This window comes from Cavia porcellus, unplaced genomic scaffold (assembly GCF_034190915.1).
Source record: "Cavia porcellus strain 051 isolate PalLab524CR breed Dunkin Hartley unplaced genomic scaffold, mCavPor4.1 scaffold_5, whole genome shotgun sequence".
NCBI lineage: Eukaryota > Metazoa > Chordata > Mammalia > Rodentia > Caviidae > Cavia > Cavia porcellus.
The window spans coordinates 17,373,057-17,388,847 of record NW_026947488.1 but is presented as its reverse complement, the minus strand read 5'-3'; the positions used below and the strand labels follow the sequence as shown (position 1 = coordinate 17,388,847).

Below are 15,791 nucleotides of genomic sequence, written 5' to 3'. Positions count from 1 at the left end.
GATTGAATAAACCCAAGCAGGCTAATATCACTCTGAACAAAGAATAATCCTATTGCTGGGTTTCACATTATGACACTCCAGGATCAGCACTGGGTATTTTAGTGTCTCTTTTTCTTCAGGGTATCTATTCATTTCATCATGTGTCATAAGATCAGTTCTCATAAACTGTTTATAGACTCTACGCATGCATTTCTATCCTTTCTGTATTAGAGAGAGAAACAAAACAAAGCAAGACAAGCAAAACTTATTCCTCTAAACACATGAAGTGAAAAAAACATATAAGACCGTTGTACAAAGAGTTCTACCATGGTTCCTGTGTTGTCTCTTGTTATCTTCAATAGAATTGGCTATATTATCAGACATAGTATAATTGAATATATCAATACATAATAGTATTAATAAAAATACAACTTTGTATATAGTATAGAACTTCAAAAACAGGCAGTTATCAAACTAGAATGTGTATTGTAGAATCTTGTCATCTTCATTGTAGTTGCCTATACTCTCAGACTTGATACTATCAATCATATCAGTTCTGAATAAAATGTATTGGTACCAAACAGCAATCAAACAAACCAGATTTAACTAAGATCAGTCATGATAAAACAGTATAAGTTATACAGGAATCCAGATTAAGATAATAGGAAATTAAAGATGATTACTGTGACAAATCCTGAGGTTTTTGGGATAGTTGTCTGTGCCCTCAAATCTAATGTAAGTAGACAAACTGGGAAAGAATAAAATCTATGAGAAAAAAATAGAATAAAATCTAAGCAGTGGTGGGAGTAATGTGGGTTTTAAATCCTGATACACTATTAACAATATCTTCTGACATCTTTTTTTAAGACTTTCCCTCCCCTTTCACTTGCCCAGGGAGCACTGTGCATTTTTGGGTCTGACCAAGACTCTTGGTTTTAAATTGGGGGGGCCAACCTGCTATTTGTCTAAGTGTTTCTGAACCTTCTCTCTCCTGGACTTGATCTCTAATTGTATTCCTTTACCTATTAAAGCCTGTCTTTCCAACCTATCCACAAATACTGGTCTAGTTGCCCCTGATACTCTCTGGTTCTCCGTCACATAGAACATTGTTTTCTCATATTTGATTTTCAATCCATGTACTCTTTTTCATGTTAATTATATTTCCTATAAATAGCATCTTGGTGGACTCTGCCTCCTGATCTACTCCACATGTGGTTCTTAATTTAGTGTATCAAAGCCATCTATATTAGAGATTATAATCAACCTTCTCTGCCTCATTTCTTTTATGCTCTTTTTTTGCCATCAGTTGTCTGCTTATCTTCTTCATTCTGTTTTCTGCTCCATCCATTAAGGCCTCTCTGCCACTGTTCCTGGAATCCTAGTACTTTTCTCTCTTTATAGAATGCCCTGCAGTATTCTCTGTAGAGTTGGATTGATGGTTGCAAATTTCCCAAGTTCCTCTTTGTCTTGGAAACATCTTGTTTCTCTATTAATTTCTAGGGACAGTTTAGCAGGGTATATCAATCTGGGATGGAGGTTATTTTCTTTCAGGGCTTGGAATATTTCACTTCAGGCTCTTCTTGACTTGATGGTTTGTGTTGAGAAGTCTGCTATTATTCTGATGGGCCTTCCTTTATAGGTTATCTGTTTCTTGTCTCTAACAGCTTTTAATATTCTGTTCTTATATTGGATTTCTGGGATCTTGATTATTATATGCCTGGGTGTAGCTCTGTTTTGGTTGTAGGTGGCTGGAGTTCTGTATGCCTCATATATCAGAATATCATTTCCTTTTCCTATGTTTGGGAAGTTTTCCTTAATTATTTCTGTGAATAACCTTTGTAGTTCCTTTGTACCCCAGCATTCACATTCTTTATTCTCAAGTTCTAGATCCTTTTGTCATCTTCTAGCCTTTGTATTGTTACTGCTTGTTTTCTTGTTATTTTTAAAAAGTTTTCCCTTTCATACTCCGACACTGCAAAACTGTCCTCTAGTTTGGATAATCTATCCTTAGTTTCTTTCAAGCTGATTTGCCATCTTTCCATAGTTTTTAATTTCCTGGTGATCTCTTTGAATCTGCTTCATGTATTCTATATTTTTTTATATTCTTCATCAAATGGTTCTTTCCTTTGTTTGAGTTCCTCCCTTCTTCTGTCTGTGTCTGCTTGAGGGGTGCTTAGCATCTCTTTTATTAATCTTCTTATATCTTGCTTTACTTGGCAAAATATTTCACTTTTGAACTCCTCTATGAGGTCCTGAATATATCTCTTTATGTCCATAGGTTCCATGTTTGATATTGCATGTTTGCTGTTCCCATTCTCCTTTGTATTTACCTGTCCTGGGTCAATGTTCTCAGGGTTGGGACCTGGGCACTTTTTGTTGTTTCTTCCTCTTCGCATCTTTTTTGCTTCTTCTAGGACGCCCCAGTTTCTTTCTTTGTTGGTTACAATTCTTCTGAAGTGCGCTGGCTAGATGACCCTTCACACTGCCATGTGCTAGTGAGTTGCAGACAGGGACAGCACATGCTGGCCCTTCCCCTCCAGCTCAGTCAAGCTGCTGTGGCCTGCACTGTATCACTTTGCACCGCCTCCCCTCTGGGTCAGTCAAACTTCCGAGGCTTCCCTGGGTTAGTGTGTGTCACCATCATAGGGACTTGATTTCAGATAACCTATAGGGTCTCAGCCAGGTCACAAGACCCAGGCCTAACTCACCCCACCAATCCTGTTCAGGAAGGGAACAACTGACTGAAGTCACTGCTGCCCCTTGTACTTACAAGTCCTGCCCGGTCCCAGAACGTCGTCTGTTTCTATGGAATGGCTCCACTCTCGTCACTCATCACAGGTCAATGCAGGCTCCCCACCAGCTCAGCTCTCCGTTGGGCTCACTGACCCCTGATCTCAGTGTAACTGAGCCTCCAGTGAATCAAAGCGGGATGGCTCGGCAAGTTGCCCGCTGCGGTGGGAACACTGAACCTTTAGCTATTCTAGTAATAGCATCAGGACTGTATGTTTGATTGGTTCTCACCTTAATTTCTTCTTGGGATGAGCGAATTCTTCTCCCTCTGTTTGGGGCTTCCCACTCTGTATTATGTTGAATTCTAAGTTGATTATCTCAGGGAGCCTCTGTAGCCAGTTGTTATCTATCTGCCATCTTTGCTCCTAACCTTGTTTTTGTTTTTGAGATAGGGTCTTACTGTGTAGTTCAGGCTGGTCTTGAATTTGCTTTTGTAGCCCAGGCTGGCCTCGAACTCACAGTGATCCTTTTGCCTCAGACTCCCAACTGCTAGGATCAGATGAATGTACCATCATACCTGGCACCTCTCTCTCTTTCTCTCTCGCTCTCTCTCTTTTTTTTTTTTTTTTTTTTTTTTGTGGTATTGGGTATCAAACTCACGACCTTGCACTTGCCAGGCAGCACTTATGCCACTGAGCTAAATCCCCAGGCCCTCTTCTTTTTTTAATAAGGACACCAGTCATATGGGATTAAGGACCATTTATATGGCCTTGTGTGTGTGTGTGTGTGTGTGTGTGTGTGTGTGTGTGTGTGTGTACGTGTGGAGAGGGGCTTAGGATGGAACCCAAGGCCTCAAATCGGCCTAACTCTAATTGCAGTCCCATTCTGAGATTTTGGGTGTAGAACTTTACAATATGAATTTAGGGGAAATACAATTCAGCCTATGACAGGTAGATCAAGGACCAAACTGAAATTTCTTAAACACTACACTGAGAATTTATGCATTATTCATAACCAAGCTATTTTGTGTGTGTGGTGCTAGGGATTGAAGGTTTTTAAACAGGGGAGTGATGTGAAAGTTTAGATAAGTGTAAAAGCTAGCTACATGTAATTTAATCTTTATTTTAAACTTGAATTTACTGTGTAGCTCAGGCTGGTCTCAAACTTGTGGCACCTTCCTTGCCTTAGCCTCCTGACTATTGGAATTACAAGTATATGCCTGGCTTATTTTTTAAACAAACAATTGCATAAAAACTGTGGGATGTGGATGGCTGAAACAAAAGGATTGCAGTGAGTTCAAGGCCACCCTAAACTACAAAGCAAGACCTGTTTCAAAACTCACAACTTTGTGGGTTTCATGTTACTTAATATGGGTTCAATCTCTAAAACCTCTAGTATATGTTTAGTCTCTACACTGACATGATTAATTGTTATGGCTAATGAGACAATTAAAAACAAGTTTGACAGATTTGACAAAGTAACAGCAGTTTGCAAATATGTGACATCCTCGGAAAACCATTTCCATTTTAAAAATTTTTTGAAGTGTATTATCAAGTAGTGAAATATAGTTAGTTTCAAATTCAGTTTCATAGGCAGAATTGTCAGTCTTCGGGAACTCTTAAATTTTAATACTACAGATTTGATAAGGTTGTAATTAAAACTAGAGATTTGTAGGGGCTGGATGTGGGATGTGGTGTGGCTTAGTGGTACAGCACTTGGTTAGGATGCAAAGGCCCTGCATTTAACCTGAAGCACTGCAAAATAAAACAAATGCCAATTTCTTTCTCTCTGGTGGTAAAGGAACAGAAGCCCTGACTTCTTGTTTTCAGACTCTGCAGGTGCTTATAATGCCATCTGGAGCTGCTTGCCATGAGTCCTCATTTCCTCATTCAGGGAGCTCCCTCTCCATATCAGAGTCGCAGGAGATGGGGAGAGGTCTGTGCTCACACTTCCATCCCAGCCTCTTGCAACTGCTAAATATTATGATTTCCTCTTCAATATCCTTACGCTACTCAGCCAAAACCCAGGCAGTGCTATGAGCCTGTCTTGATTGCTGAATCCAACAGCCTATTGGCTTTATTTCTATAATTACTTTTGCTTTGTTAAACGTACCTTCTAGTCTTCAACTTCAGATGATGGTGTCTCGGGCTCACAGAGGGTTCTGTTAGAAATCCAGTAAACTTCAGCCGCCCGTACAGGTATCTTGGAGATGGCCAGAAACTAATGAATGCTGAATAGTACTTAGAAGATCAGTCTTCAGTGAAAGCTGAGTTGATAGAAGTGGAATTATCCAGCTGATAATTGTAAATTTGGAGTTTGTATTTTGGTACATCAGAATTGTAGGTATCGTAATTTAAGTGTGACTTAATTCCATTCCTCTTCCCTTCTTGGAATTCATGCAGTAAATGCGGTCTACACCAAAGTCTTTTGGCTGTTATTCTTACTTTGCAGGGTTCTGCACTCAGGGGACGCTTAGGGTAAAGCAGCCCCAGAGTTACGTCTCATCTAATTTTCCTCTTTGAGGCTCACACTGACTGTTAATGAGCATTCTGGCAGCTTCTTCTAGCCTCTGTATCTGGAGTGAACAGGTTTCCCTGCTATTTCTAATCCATGCAGTTAAATTTATCTTCATGTCTCTTCTTTTTGTTTGGTTTCCTCTTTAAGACTTTTAAGACATTGACAGAAGTATCTTTGGAGCCTTCTTATCTCTGGGCCAGCAGCTTTTGTCCTCCCTCATGGTGGGAGGAAGATTTCTTTGATCTTTTGCCAGTCGGCTCTCTTTTAAAGTCCGCCCTGCTTTAGGCTTAGGATTTTTTTCCTTGCTATGAATTTTCATCTGTGGACACAATAGCCTCATTAAAGCTATTTAATAATACATGAAATCTGTTGTAAATGATGGTATTGGTGTACACTGAGCTCAAAGTTACTGTTGTAGTCAGGGTTGCAGGGAGAACCGTTACATACAAGACACAGAATTTATATTCTCACTTTTTGATGGCCAACCAGAGTTAAATACAAGAAAGTACAAGAAATCTGTCCACAACACTGAAGTTCCGGAATATTCAGCCAAGGGCCTGGATCCCACAGCAATGTCCTGCATGAGTCCAGCTGAAGAGCTAGAGCCCAGAACAGTGCCTCTAATGAATCCAACTGAAGGTCCAGAGCTCACAACAAGGATTCATGGATTCATGCTAGTCTGTTTTATCTAAGCTGGGAAGGCCCAAAGGTCAGCGGTGGAAGCTAGAAAGTCTGTGCCAGCAGGCTGAGGGTGCTATACTGCAGCTGAGAAGTTGTGCTCCAAAATAAGGACCAGGGCTGCCTGAAAAGCACCACAGCCAGCCTCGGCGACAAAGAGGTCCCGTGATAACAGTTGAGTACATGTCAGGAGGCCAGTGTGACAAGCTCCTCCTGGAGCTTAAACAGTGCACATCTTCCCCTCTGGAATCAGGAAGTGATCCTCAGTGTAAGGAGCAGAGTTCTCTCAAAGTGAACTGCAGACATTCTCAGCCACAAGGTGCTGAGCTCCTCTGATAATAATAGCTGAATCCATGGAGGAGCATGACAAGCTCCTGCAGGAGAACCAGCAGCTCCAGACAACTCTTAGGAGAACCCATAGTGCCCCACTCTTCCTTTCCACCTCTCCTTCTATGCTGGCAGCTTTCCTCAGGTGGCCATCCACACTCAGCAACAGCTAGTTTAATTCAGCTGGTGCTAAGTTGACCACCAGTTTTAATACATAGCAGTTAACCTTAGTTCTTTTCTGGACTGGTAGCCTTCTTCTTGCTCTTCTTTATCTGATGGCTGAAATTCACTGGGTGTATAATGATCATTAAGCCGCCAGGATCAGTACAGTCAGTCATGGGAACTGAGAAGAAAGTTCTGGGATTCTCCATTTCTGTTACTGCCTTGTCAAAACGTCCAAAAGAGAGCTGTCCTGGTTCAGCTCAGGGCTGCCGGCACATTTTTGTCTTGCCTCACCCAGTATCATTTCTGTGTTTCTTTTCTAAAAATCCTAATGTTTCTTCTCCTTGTTTTCATTTGCTTTTTCTAGGTCCTACTTTATACCTTTTTGTTTGTTTGTTTTTGTTTTCTTCTTTTCCTTTATCTTCTTGCTTGCCTTGGTCACTCCTGTTAAAGAGATGGGATCATGGCTGAGGTGCCTGAACAGACCTCTGGTTTTTAGGCTCAGCTTCAAGGACTTTTCTTGCTGCTCCTTACTGAAGTTTTGTCCAGCTCGTGTTTCGTATGCCCCCTTCCAGTACCAGCTGTGAGCTGGGGCTGGGAATGTAGGGGAGAGGAGCATGGTTCTGGGAACAGTGAGCCTCATGTCTCTCTTAACTGTTTTTAATGGCCAGACAATGTGCTTGATGTTTTGTTTCCGTTTTTTCTCTATTATAAATGTCTCTCTCTTTAGTGTGGCCTAATGATGAAAAAAAAGTCTCTCTCATTTATAAATCAGAATGTGTACATAGTTGTAGTTCTTGGTATTGTATTGTTCAAAGGAACCTTAATTTTATAGTTCTTCTTGTAGAAGTATTACTTTTATTATAAAATGCTTTGAAAAATTATAATAATAAAGATTATATTGTCACCACTCTGAAATACCACTATTTCTTCCATTCTTTTTCTATGCAAAATAATCATGAGTCTACACTATATATTACATATAATATATATATTAAATATTAAAATGAGACAAGTTTTTCATGTCAAATATTCTTCTGTATAGTATCACTTATTGTGACTTTATAATAGTCCATTCTATACCTATCCCAAAGTTTATTTAGACACTCTATAATTGTGAAATTTTGGGATAATTTTCCATTTCTCATTGTTGTAAACAGTGCTAAAATGAACAATTTCAAGAAGGTTTTTACACCTATCTGCATGATTTCTTTAGAATAAAGTCTTGAAAGTAAAATAACTGAGTCAATGGGCATGTATTTTTTAAATTAATAATCTTTTTTGTGGTACAGGGAATTGAGCCCGGGATCTTAAGCGTCTGGGTTAGTGCTCCACCACTGAGCTACATTCCCAGCTGCCCCTCGCCCTGCATATTTTTGAGACAGGCTCTTATTTTGTGTAGCCAGGCTGGCCTTGAAGTCAGGATCTTCTTGCCTTAGCCTTCCAAGTGATTGGAATTACAGCCATAGCTGGCTTAAAATAAAACTTTTAAGAGGGCTGGGAATGTTGCTCAGTGATGGAGCACTTGCTTAGTATACACGAGGTTCAATTGCTAGTAGAGTGCGTGCACACACACAGGTTTTACCGTTTTTCTATTGTCATCTACATTTTCCCATGTTGCCACCACACTGGGTATTAATGTTAAAAATAAATCTTTGAATAAGTTATATTGAAAGCAAAATATCTTGCTAGTCATTGTAAGACAAAATTTTCATTTTTAAATTTTATTTGTATTCTTCATATCACTGTTATGTATTTATTTATTTTTTGTCTTTTTCCTTTTTATCGGTACCAGGGATCGAACTCACGACTGCCTGCTTGCAAGGCAGGCGCTTATGCCGCTGAGCTAAACCTCCAGCCCCTATCACTGTTATTTATTGTAGTTAGTAACAGTAAAATTCTGGCACCATTCTCTCATTTCCTAACTTAACAGAAACTAAAACAGTAATGTATGTACACAAAAATGATACTCAGGTGGAACAAAGGATATTAAGTAAAAAGGGGGGGGGACTCCCCATTTGTCTTATCCAGGACTTCTGAAAGCCATTTTTTAAAAAGAAAAATTAGTTTTTGTAATTTTGGTTACCTATAAAACTCTAAATAAAAAATACACAAACATATGTAACTTTAAAATACTGCCTTTTTGAATTCCTAGATTGACCTCGCTGGCCTGAGAGATCTGTAACCTTGGGTAGGTAAACCTTTCTGAGTCTCACTTTGTTCATTCATGAAATGGCGATAGTGGTACAAAGCTCATACAGTGGTTATGAGGGTTAGATGAAATCAGTTACGTTCTTTTTTCTTAAGAACTCACTTACATGGCACTTAAAAGAAAACTTGTGGTTACTGTTTATTCATGGAAAGAGATTTTTAATTCTTCTTGGGATTTTTTAAAAAATGTCAGAACATAGGGAACAAATGTCCACAGGAGGAGCAGCCTGGCTACTTCACAGTGGGCCTGGTGTGCTGGCCCCTCGCTGCCTGCCTGCTGTGTACGCTCAGTGTTGTCAGGCATTTCCATCTTTTGTTCCATTTGTATGAAGTAAGTCCTGGGGCCAAAAAGGAAGTTGCTGGATGAGGCTAGTTTAATATGTACAGGGGGGCGGTCTTACCGTAATTACAGTGCTGGTTTCCGTTTTGCTTCCTTCAGTTGACTGGCAGCTCTGTTTGTACAGGGATCGCATTGCATTTATCTCGTACCTTCAGGATCTGGTATATCAAGTCCCCAGCAGATGTTTATAAATGAATGAGTGTTGACAGTATTCTGATGTCTTCTATATAAACTTCATTAAATATCCGTTACCACCAACAAGCAGTGTCCATCATCACCAGTACAGTTTCCCAGAGCAACAGTTCTTGAACTTAAGTCTGTGGACACATAATGAATCCAGAGATAGCCTTAGGAGTTCCATAATCCTGTGAAAGAATATTTGAAGATAAGTATTTTCTGCAGAGAAAGATCCTAGCTTTCCTCAGATTCTCAAAGGGATACAACCTAAAGTGAGTAGAGTCACAGCACAAATCATGAAGAGCATTCTAGGGGTGTGGAGAACTCTAGTCAACATTTTTTGCACACACGTGTAAAATCTACTTGATTCTTGAATTCACCTGATAAAGTGATGTCTCAGGTCTTTAAGAGCAAAATCAGATCAGTTCCATGCCCTGTAGCAATGCATAGTTTCCCTAAGATTCTGTACAGTGTTGGGCTGTGTCCCTCTTGGCTGCCTGTCCTCCTGCTTCCCTCCCTCCCCTTCCCTTCCCTTCCCTTCCCTTCCCTTCCCTTCCCTTCCCTTCCCTCCCCTCTCCTCCCCTCCCCTCCCCTCCCTTCCCCTCGCCTCGCCTCCCCTCCCCTCCCCTCGCCTGGCCTCGCCTTCTTTTGCCTTCCTACTTTCCTTCCTTTTTGTTTTGGACAGTATGAGGTCTCACTATACAGTCCAGGCCAGCGTCAAATGCACCATCCTCTTGCCTCAGCCTCTCTAGGCATGTGGTTTTGTTCCTTAATTTGTCAGCTCAGAACTGAGACTTGATCCTTAGTTTCCATCATCAATGAAGGATAAACACAAAAAGCATTAGTAAGCATTACTGGCTTTGCTGATAATTTGGAGGTCTCAAAGTGATCATAGAGCAGAAAATCCACACTTCTGCCATCTTGATAGCTCCCTCCTTTTATAACTGCTAAACTTTCCCTGGAGTTCCAGTTCTTTCTCTGTTGTGCAAAGCTAATCATCAACTCCCAGCTTTTATTTCTGTTATTTTTTTTTAAACATAGTTGAACTAAAAAAAAGTGATCAGTAGTCAAAAGGCTGATACGTTTGATGGGAGGTGGATATGATTATAAAAAGCTGTTTCTTTTCATATATATTTAACATCTCATTTTCATAAGTCTGTTTATTAAGGATCTTCATGTTGAGTATGGTGGCGCACACCTGTAATCTCAGCACTCAAGTGGCTGAGGCAGGAGGATTACCATGAGTTCGAGACCAGCCTGAATTACACAGGGAGACCTTGTCTTAAAGACAAAAAACAAAACAAACAAGCAAACAAAAAAAGAGTCTTCACTGTGGCCATAAGCCCTTACAATTGAATAGAACCTGTAAGCATGTTGGGGATCTTATGTAGAACAAAAGGAGAGGAACATTTTTATTTTGAGAGCTACATTAAAGTACTTTCCATCCATTTCTGTGCAATTAATTAAATACTACCATTTTCTCCTCTGTTTAAATTCTTTCAGTTTTATGTTTTTGCTTTTTGTGTGTGTGTGTGGTACTAGGGATCAAATTCGGGGCCTCCACACATGCTATGCAAGTACTGTGATACTGAGCTACATCCTTAACTCTTTTTACTTTTTTTCTGAGACACGGTCTTCTTAAGGTGCCCAGGTTGGCCTCGAACTTATGATCATCCTGCCTTAGGCCTTAGGTCTGTGCCACTAACTAATAATCTTTTCTTTTTTTGCTATGGGTTGTTCGTCCTGTATTTTATAGGAGTAATACCTTTATTTTTGATGACTATGCATTAATAATGGCTTTTTGGTATATGTGCTGCTGCATTTTTAACAGAACAACAACAGCAACCACAAAATCCCCCCAAAACAAAATAAACATGAATGTTAGGACAGCGTGTAAAGCTTTACAGTTTAGTGATAAAACTTCCCTGTGGCCCACTGTCCAGAGGACATGTCAGCAATTTGGTACAGGACATGTCCCCTCAGAAATGGAAATGTGTGCGGCAACGACAGCAAGCAGCAAGTCCTCAGAGTCTGTGAAACAGGCGCCCTTATTTTATCACAAAGTCAACGCAAGTCTTGAGGCTAACGGGGGCTTTGCCTAAACATACTGCCATTATTTACTGTTATATGCAATATGCAGTAAATAAACTGTCTGTGTGTTCTTGTCTGATTATCTCTGTGTGATAAATTTCCACAGCTAGAATTGCTTGTTCAAAAGGTGTGTACATTTAGGAGCTGGGCATGGTGGTGTATTCATGTAATCCCAGCACTCAGAGGTTAAGGATCACAAATTCAAGGCCAGCCTAGACTACATAGCAAGATCCTGTCTTAAAACAAAAAGTATGCATGTTTAAAGTTCTGATTCATTTCAAGAGAGGTCATTGGGAGCATGGACTTTGTAGTCATACACACAAGTGTTCAGTTCCCAACTGCCATTCACTGGCCACCAGATAGATTGTGCCTCGGTTTTCTCATCTCTAAAATGGAATGATAATAGAACCTTCTTACAGCTGTGAGGACCAAGTGAGATGATTTATGCAATCTCTCCATCTAGCGTTTGGTACATACGATGAGCACTATAAAAGATAGACCACGTCTCTTCGTACAGAGCCGACATCTTAATATGGAGCAGGGAGGTAGCAATAGGAGACAGGCAGTAAAAGAATGAACAAGAAAACCGTCAGTGTTGTGCAGACAGTTAAAGTGACATGACGGCTTGCGGGGTGGTTGTCTTAGCTGCCTGGGTTGGGAAAGGCTTCCTGAAAAAACATTTTAGCTAAGGTCTGAATGGCAAGGATATTCTTATATTCCTAGAATCCCCGGAAAATTTCGTAGGATCCAAGATCCCGCGCGAAGCCGGGATGCTCGGTGGTAGACTGCGTACCTAGCATGAGTGAGGCCCTGGTTCCATCCCCAACACTAGCAACAAGAAAAAAAGATTTTAAAATGTTGCTGGGAATTTAGTTCAGTGGTAGAAGATGTGCTTCTCATGTCTGAGGCCCTGAATTCAATCCGCAGAACCCTCTTTCCCCATTTTTTTTTTTTTTTTTTGTCTACTGGCAAATTGACCTGTAAAAGATTTTGAAATCATTCACATTCCCCGTGTGTATCCACACCTTTCTTTCCTTCACTTTGACTAGCACTTTTCTCCTGATGATACCCTAAGGGAGGGATGTGTATGTATGTATGTATGTGTCTGTCTGGCTGGCTGGCTGTCTATCTCAGTAGGAGGGCGCTTGCCTGTTGTGCTGGTGCTCACTTCCTGGGCTGGGGAGTCGGGGTGAGAGGAAGTAAGACGGTTGCAGAAAGATTGTTGAAGGGACCTTTCCATTTGCCTTTGAATGAGGTTCATTAGCAGGAGGAAAAGATAAGCAAACAAGCCGGTTCTTCTGATCCCGTTTCCTAAACTAATTGTCCAGCACTGCCCCTCACCCTTTCTCTTTGCCTGCTGGCCTTTTTCCCTTCCCTCTTTCCCCCGTTTCCTGCCCATGTGGTGTGACAGGGCTGAAAGCTCCAACACTTTAGTCAACCTACCTGTTGGTTAACAACCATTTTTCTCTCTTCAGAATTAGGCAATGCCCATTTTGCCTAATACTGCTTTGCTATAAAAGTAAGTGGGTGGTTTAGCAGTGGGCTGGTTTTTCCAAACAAATTCATTGGCAGGCTGTATACTTTTGTAAGTTAAACCTGCAGAAAGTTCTGCACCTCATTTGGTCACAGTCCAGCCTCCCGCTGAGTGGCACACACTGAGGGCAGGGGCATTGGTGAGCCCCTTCAGGCAAACTGCTTCTGCCCCCAGATTGGTGAGTCACACAACTCTGCTGTTTGTTTGGAATGTGCACATGATTACTTACTGTTTGTGGATGTGTTCTGAGGCCTCTTATCATCCTACATAAACTGCTGTGCATGATGAATATGAATTATTCTCTTCCCAGTGTTACCTGTTGATTTCCTTGGGTGACGTGTAAGGCTTTAGCATTTTTAGAAGCACAAAGAACCATTATACTCCTCCTTCCTCTTTTCTGATTCAAATCTTAAAGAAAATACTGTCTAATTCAGACTTGTAGATGAATTGATTAAAAGTCACATGCTCTTAAATCATGATTTCTTTTTATCTTTTAAAATTCAGAAACCTAAATAAAGCATCTTGAGGGCAATGTGTGTCAGTGAGGGGCGTGGGGGCGGGTGGGGAGGGAATGTGTTTAGTGAAATTGTCCAGGAGCAAATGCAGCTCACTTGAAGCCAGAGATTTGTCATCCAAATATGTGCAGATTGCTGATGCTATAAATAGCTTGAACTCAAGTAAACAGCCTCTTTCCCCTAGCTGCTGCTTGGCCATTATTCGCATGCCAGAACAGGCTGGGAGCAGCCTCCTACGCCAGGTTCAAGGCCAGGCACTTGTCCCCAGTCTTGGACTGCTTCTCAGCACAGGACTTGAGATGCTCTGGAGTCAGGTGCTCACCCTGTAGCGCCCCACTTTTGCTTTGCCCTCCTTGCCAGCCTGTTGGAGGCTGTCTAAACTTGCGTAGGGCTAAGATTCCTTGCAACTGTTAAAAGCCCAAGGGCCACATGGCCATCAACTAAAGTAGGCTTAGGAGGCACAGACATGTCTTTTCAGAGCAGAAGCACCACCACTCATTTCTTTCTTCTGGAACCAAAAAGAGTAGCACGGCTCATTCGAGTTGCTGAGAGTCGCCTGCACCAGCAGCTGATCTGCAGTGTGGCAGGAGGGCCAGGCCCCCTGCTGGCGTTTTCAGAGTCCCTCTGAAGACTCGGCAAAAGTGTGACAGTGAAGCAACTGAGGACGTTCTGTAGTCTCTTCGCATTTCCTTTGGGAAAAAATAAGTCGTACCCCCCCCACACACACACCCAGTGACCTAGCACCAAACGTTTGTTAGGTGGTGATTAATTTGACATTTTGATGTCAGAGACACAAATGATAAGGTACAGTAGAAAGAACACTGGATTAAAGATCAGGAGCTTGAATCCTTGGTCAAGATACCTAACTTTTCTTTAGTTTCATTTTTCAGATAAGCATAGTTCTGTCTGTCCTGTTTCGTGGGATGGATCAGAAAAAAGGATATACAAATACTTTCTGGATTATCCTAGACGCGAGGAATGTGAAGGAGAAAGAAATGGGGTAGTGGAAAGGGCTTGTACTCGGACTAGTCTTCAGGCCGGGCCTGCTCTGGGATCTCAGGCCAATGGCTAATGGCTCTCAGCCTCAGTCTTTTCATCTGTAAAGTGACAGTATCAATATTTGTCTTGCAGGAGTGTTCTAAGGATTGGAAATAAGTATATGTACCTCACTGACAGACGTTGCAAAAGAGTTAAAAGAGATACTCGTGACTTAAGAGTCTAAATCTGAAGAAACATTGTTTGTAGATGTTGAGATTAGCAAACAGCCCTGGAGAAACTTGACTGCAATAGCTGGTAGTAAATTTTAAAGATCAAAGTAATACATGAACGTGTTTAAAAACAGCTGTGTCCAGAAAGGAATCAGTCTTGCTTTTCCTCTCACTGTGAGGCAGCCATCTTATTTGTCTGCTTTTCCTTCTTTTGGTGTTTATGTCCATTTCTTGAAATACTATTTCCTGCTTTCCCATTTCCTTCCCACAGGGCTGGGGCTGGAACCGAGGGCCTCGTGTGTGCGGGGCGAGTGCTCCACCACTCAGCTACTCTCAGCTCCGAGAATTCTTTCTAACATTGTCTTCTACTGTTATTACACAGAATATTTCTTAAGTCCTTTATTATTAGCAAAACTCTGCAGTTAGCCTAAATGTTTTTTATTCCAGTCAGATCCAAATAAGCCACAGGTTTTATACTGTTCTTTGTGGACTTGTCCGTTCCCGACGTTACCTGCTGACTTCCTGAGATGACAGGTAAGGCTCTCCTATTTTTAGAAGCACATAGCACCACTTACCCACCTCCTTTCCCCTGTCTCTGTTTCCCAGGTGTTGGTCACATTTATGTCTGTTTCTACAGTGTTACAGGATTGTTACTGCAGAGTCAGTAACATTCTAGTTATTTTTTCTCTGTGTGACTATTTTTCCTGGACTTAGCAAGTTTATCCTTTAACATGCTTAGTTTTTCCTTCCTTGCTGCTATGTCTCTCCATGCTTTCCCGTAGATTTTCTGTAACATTCTTATCAGCCCTGTCAAGGAATGTCACTGGTTTTCCTGGAGCCTTCCGCCTCCTGCTCTAACTGGAGCGGTCCTGTCCAGGCCTGTGGCCCTGCTCAGTGTCCACAGCTGTCTTCAGCATCACCTGGTGTTTCTTTCACCCCTTGCTTGTTGAATCTTTAGTTTTGAAAACTAAGTTGAAACCTCATAGAAGCAAAGTGTGTTCTCTGGGTCAGAAAAATAGTACATGTGATATCCATCTCCATGAAAAAACTTTTTTTTTTTTTTGCCTTTGTCAAGTATAGAATTCTAAGTTCTACATTAGTTTTCTTTAAAACTGTTATAACTTGAGCCCCGGTATAAAATCCAAGGAGGCAAGAGACCGAAAATTTAGTGGCAAAGGCTTTATTTTCAGGCCTGGCGACCAGTCTCCGGGAGCCAATTTGGAGACCGTCCCCTAGAAGCTGCAGGGAGGACTTTAAAAAGGGGCTGGAGGAAAGGGCGGGGGGAGAGAAACAAAGAAACCTGTAGAGCCATCAAACTTGTT

At 41.3% G+C, this 15,791-nt stretch overlaps 1 protein-coding gene across 4 annotated transcripts in view; it reads left to right on the top strand.

Moving 5' to 3' along the window:
- Pkig (cAMP-dependent protein kinase inhibitor gamma) overlaps positions 1 to 15,791 on the top strand; it is a 99,016-nt gene that overhangs the window by 43,222 nt on the left and 40,003 nt on the right. The window contains exon 1 of one of the 4 annotated variants that reach the window (XM_063248290.1): positions 8,565 to 8,584. The exons of the other annotated variants lie outside the window; for them this stretch is intronic. The gene's annotated coding sequence lies outside the window, so the exon portion shown is untranslated. Of the gene's footprint in view, positions 1 to 8,564; positions 8,585 to 15,791 lie in introns of those variants that run through there. 4 annotated transcript variants of the gene reach the window in all.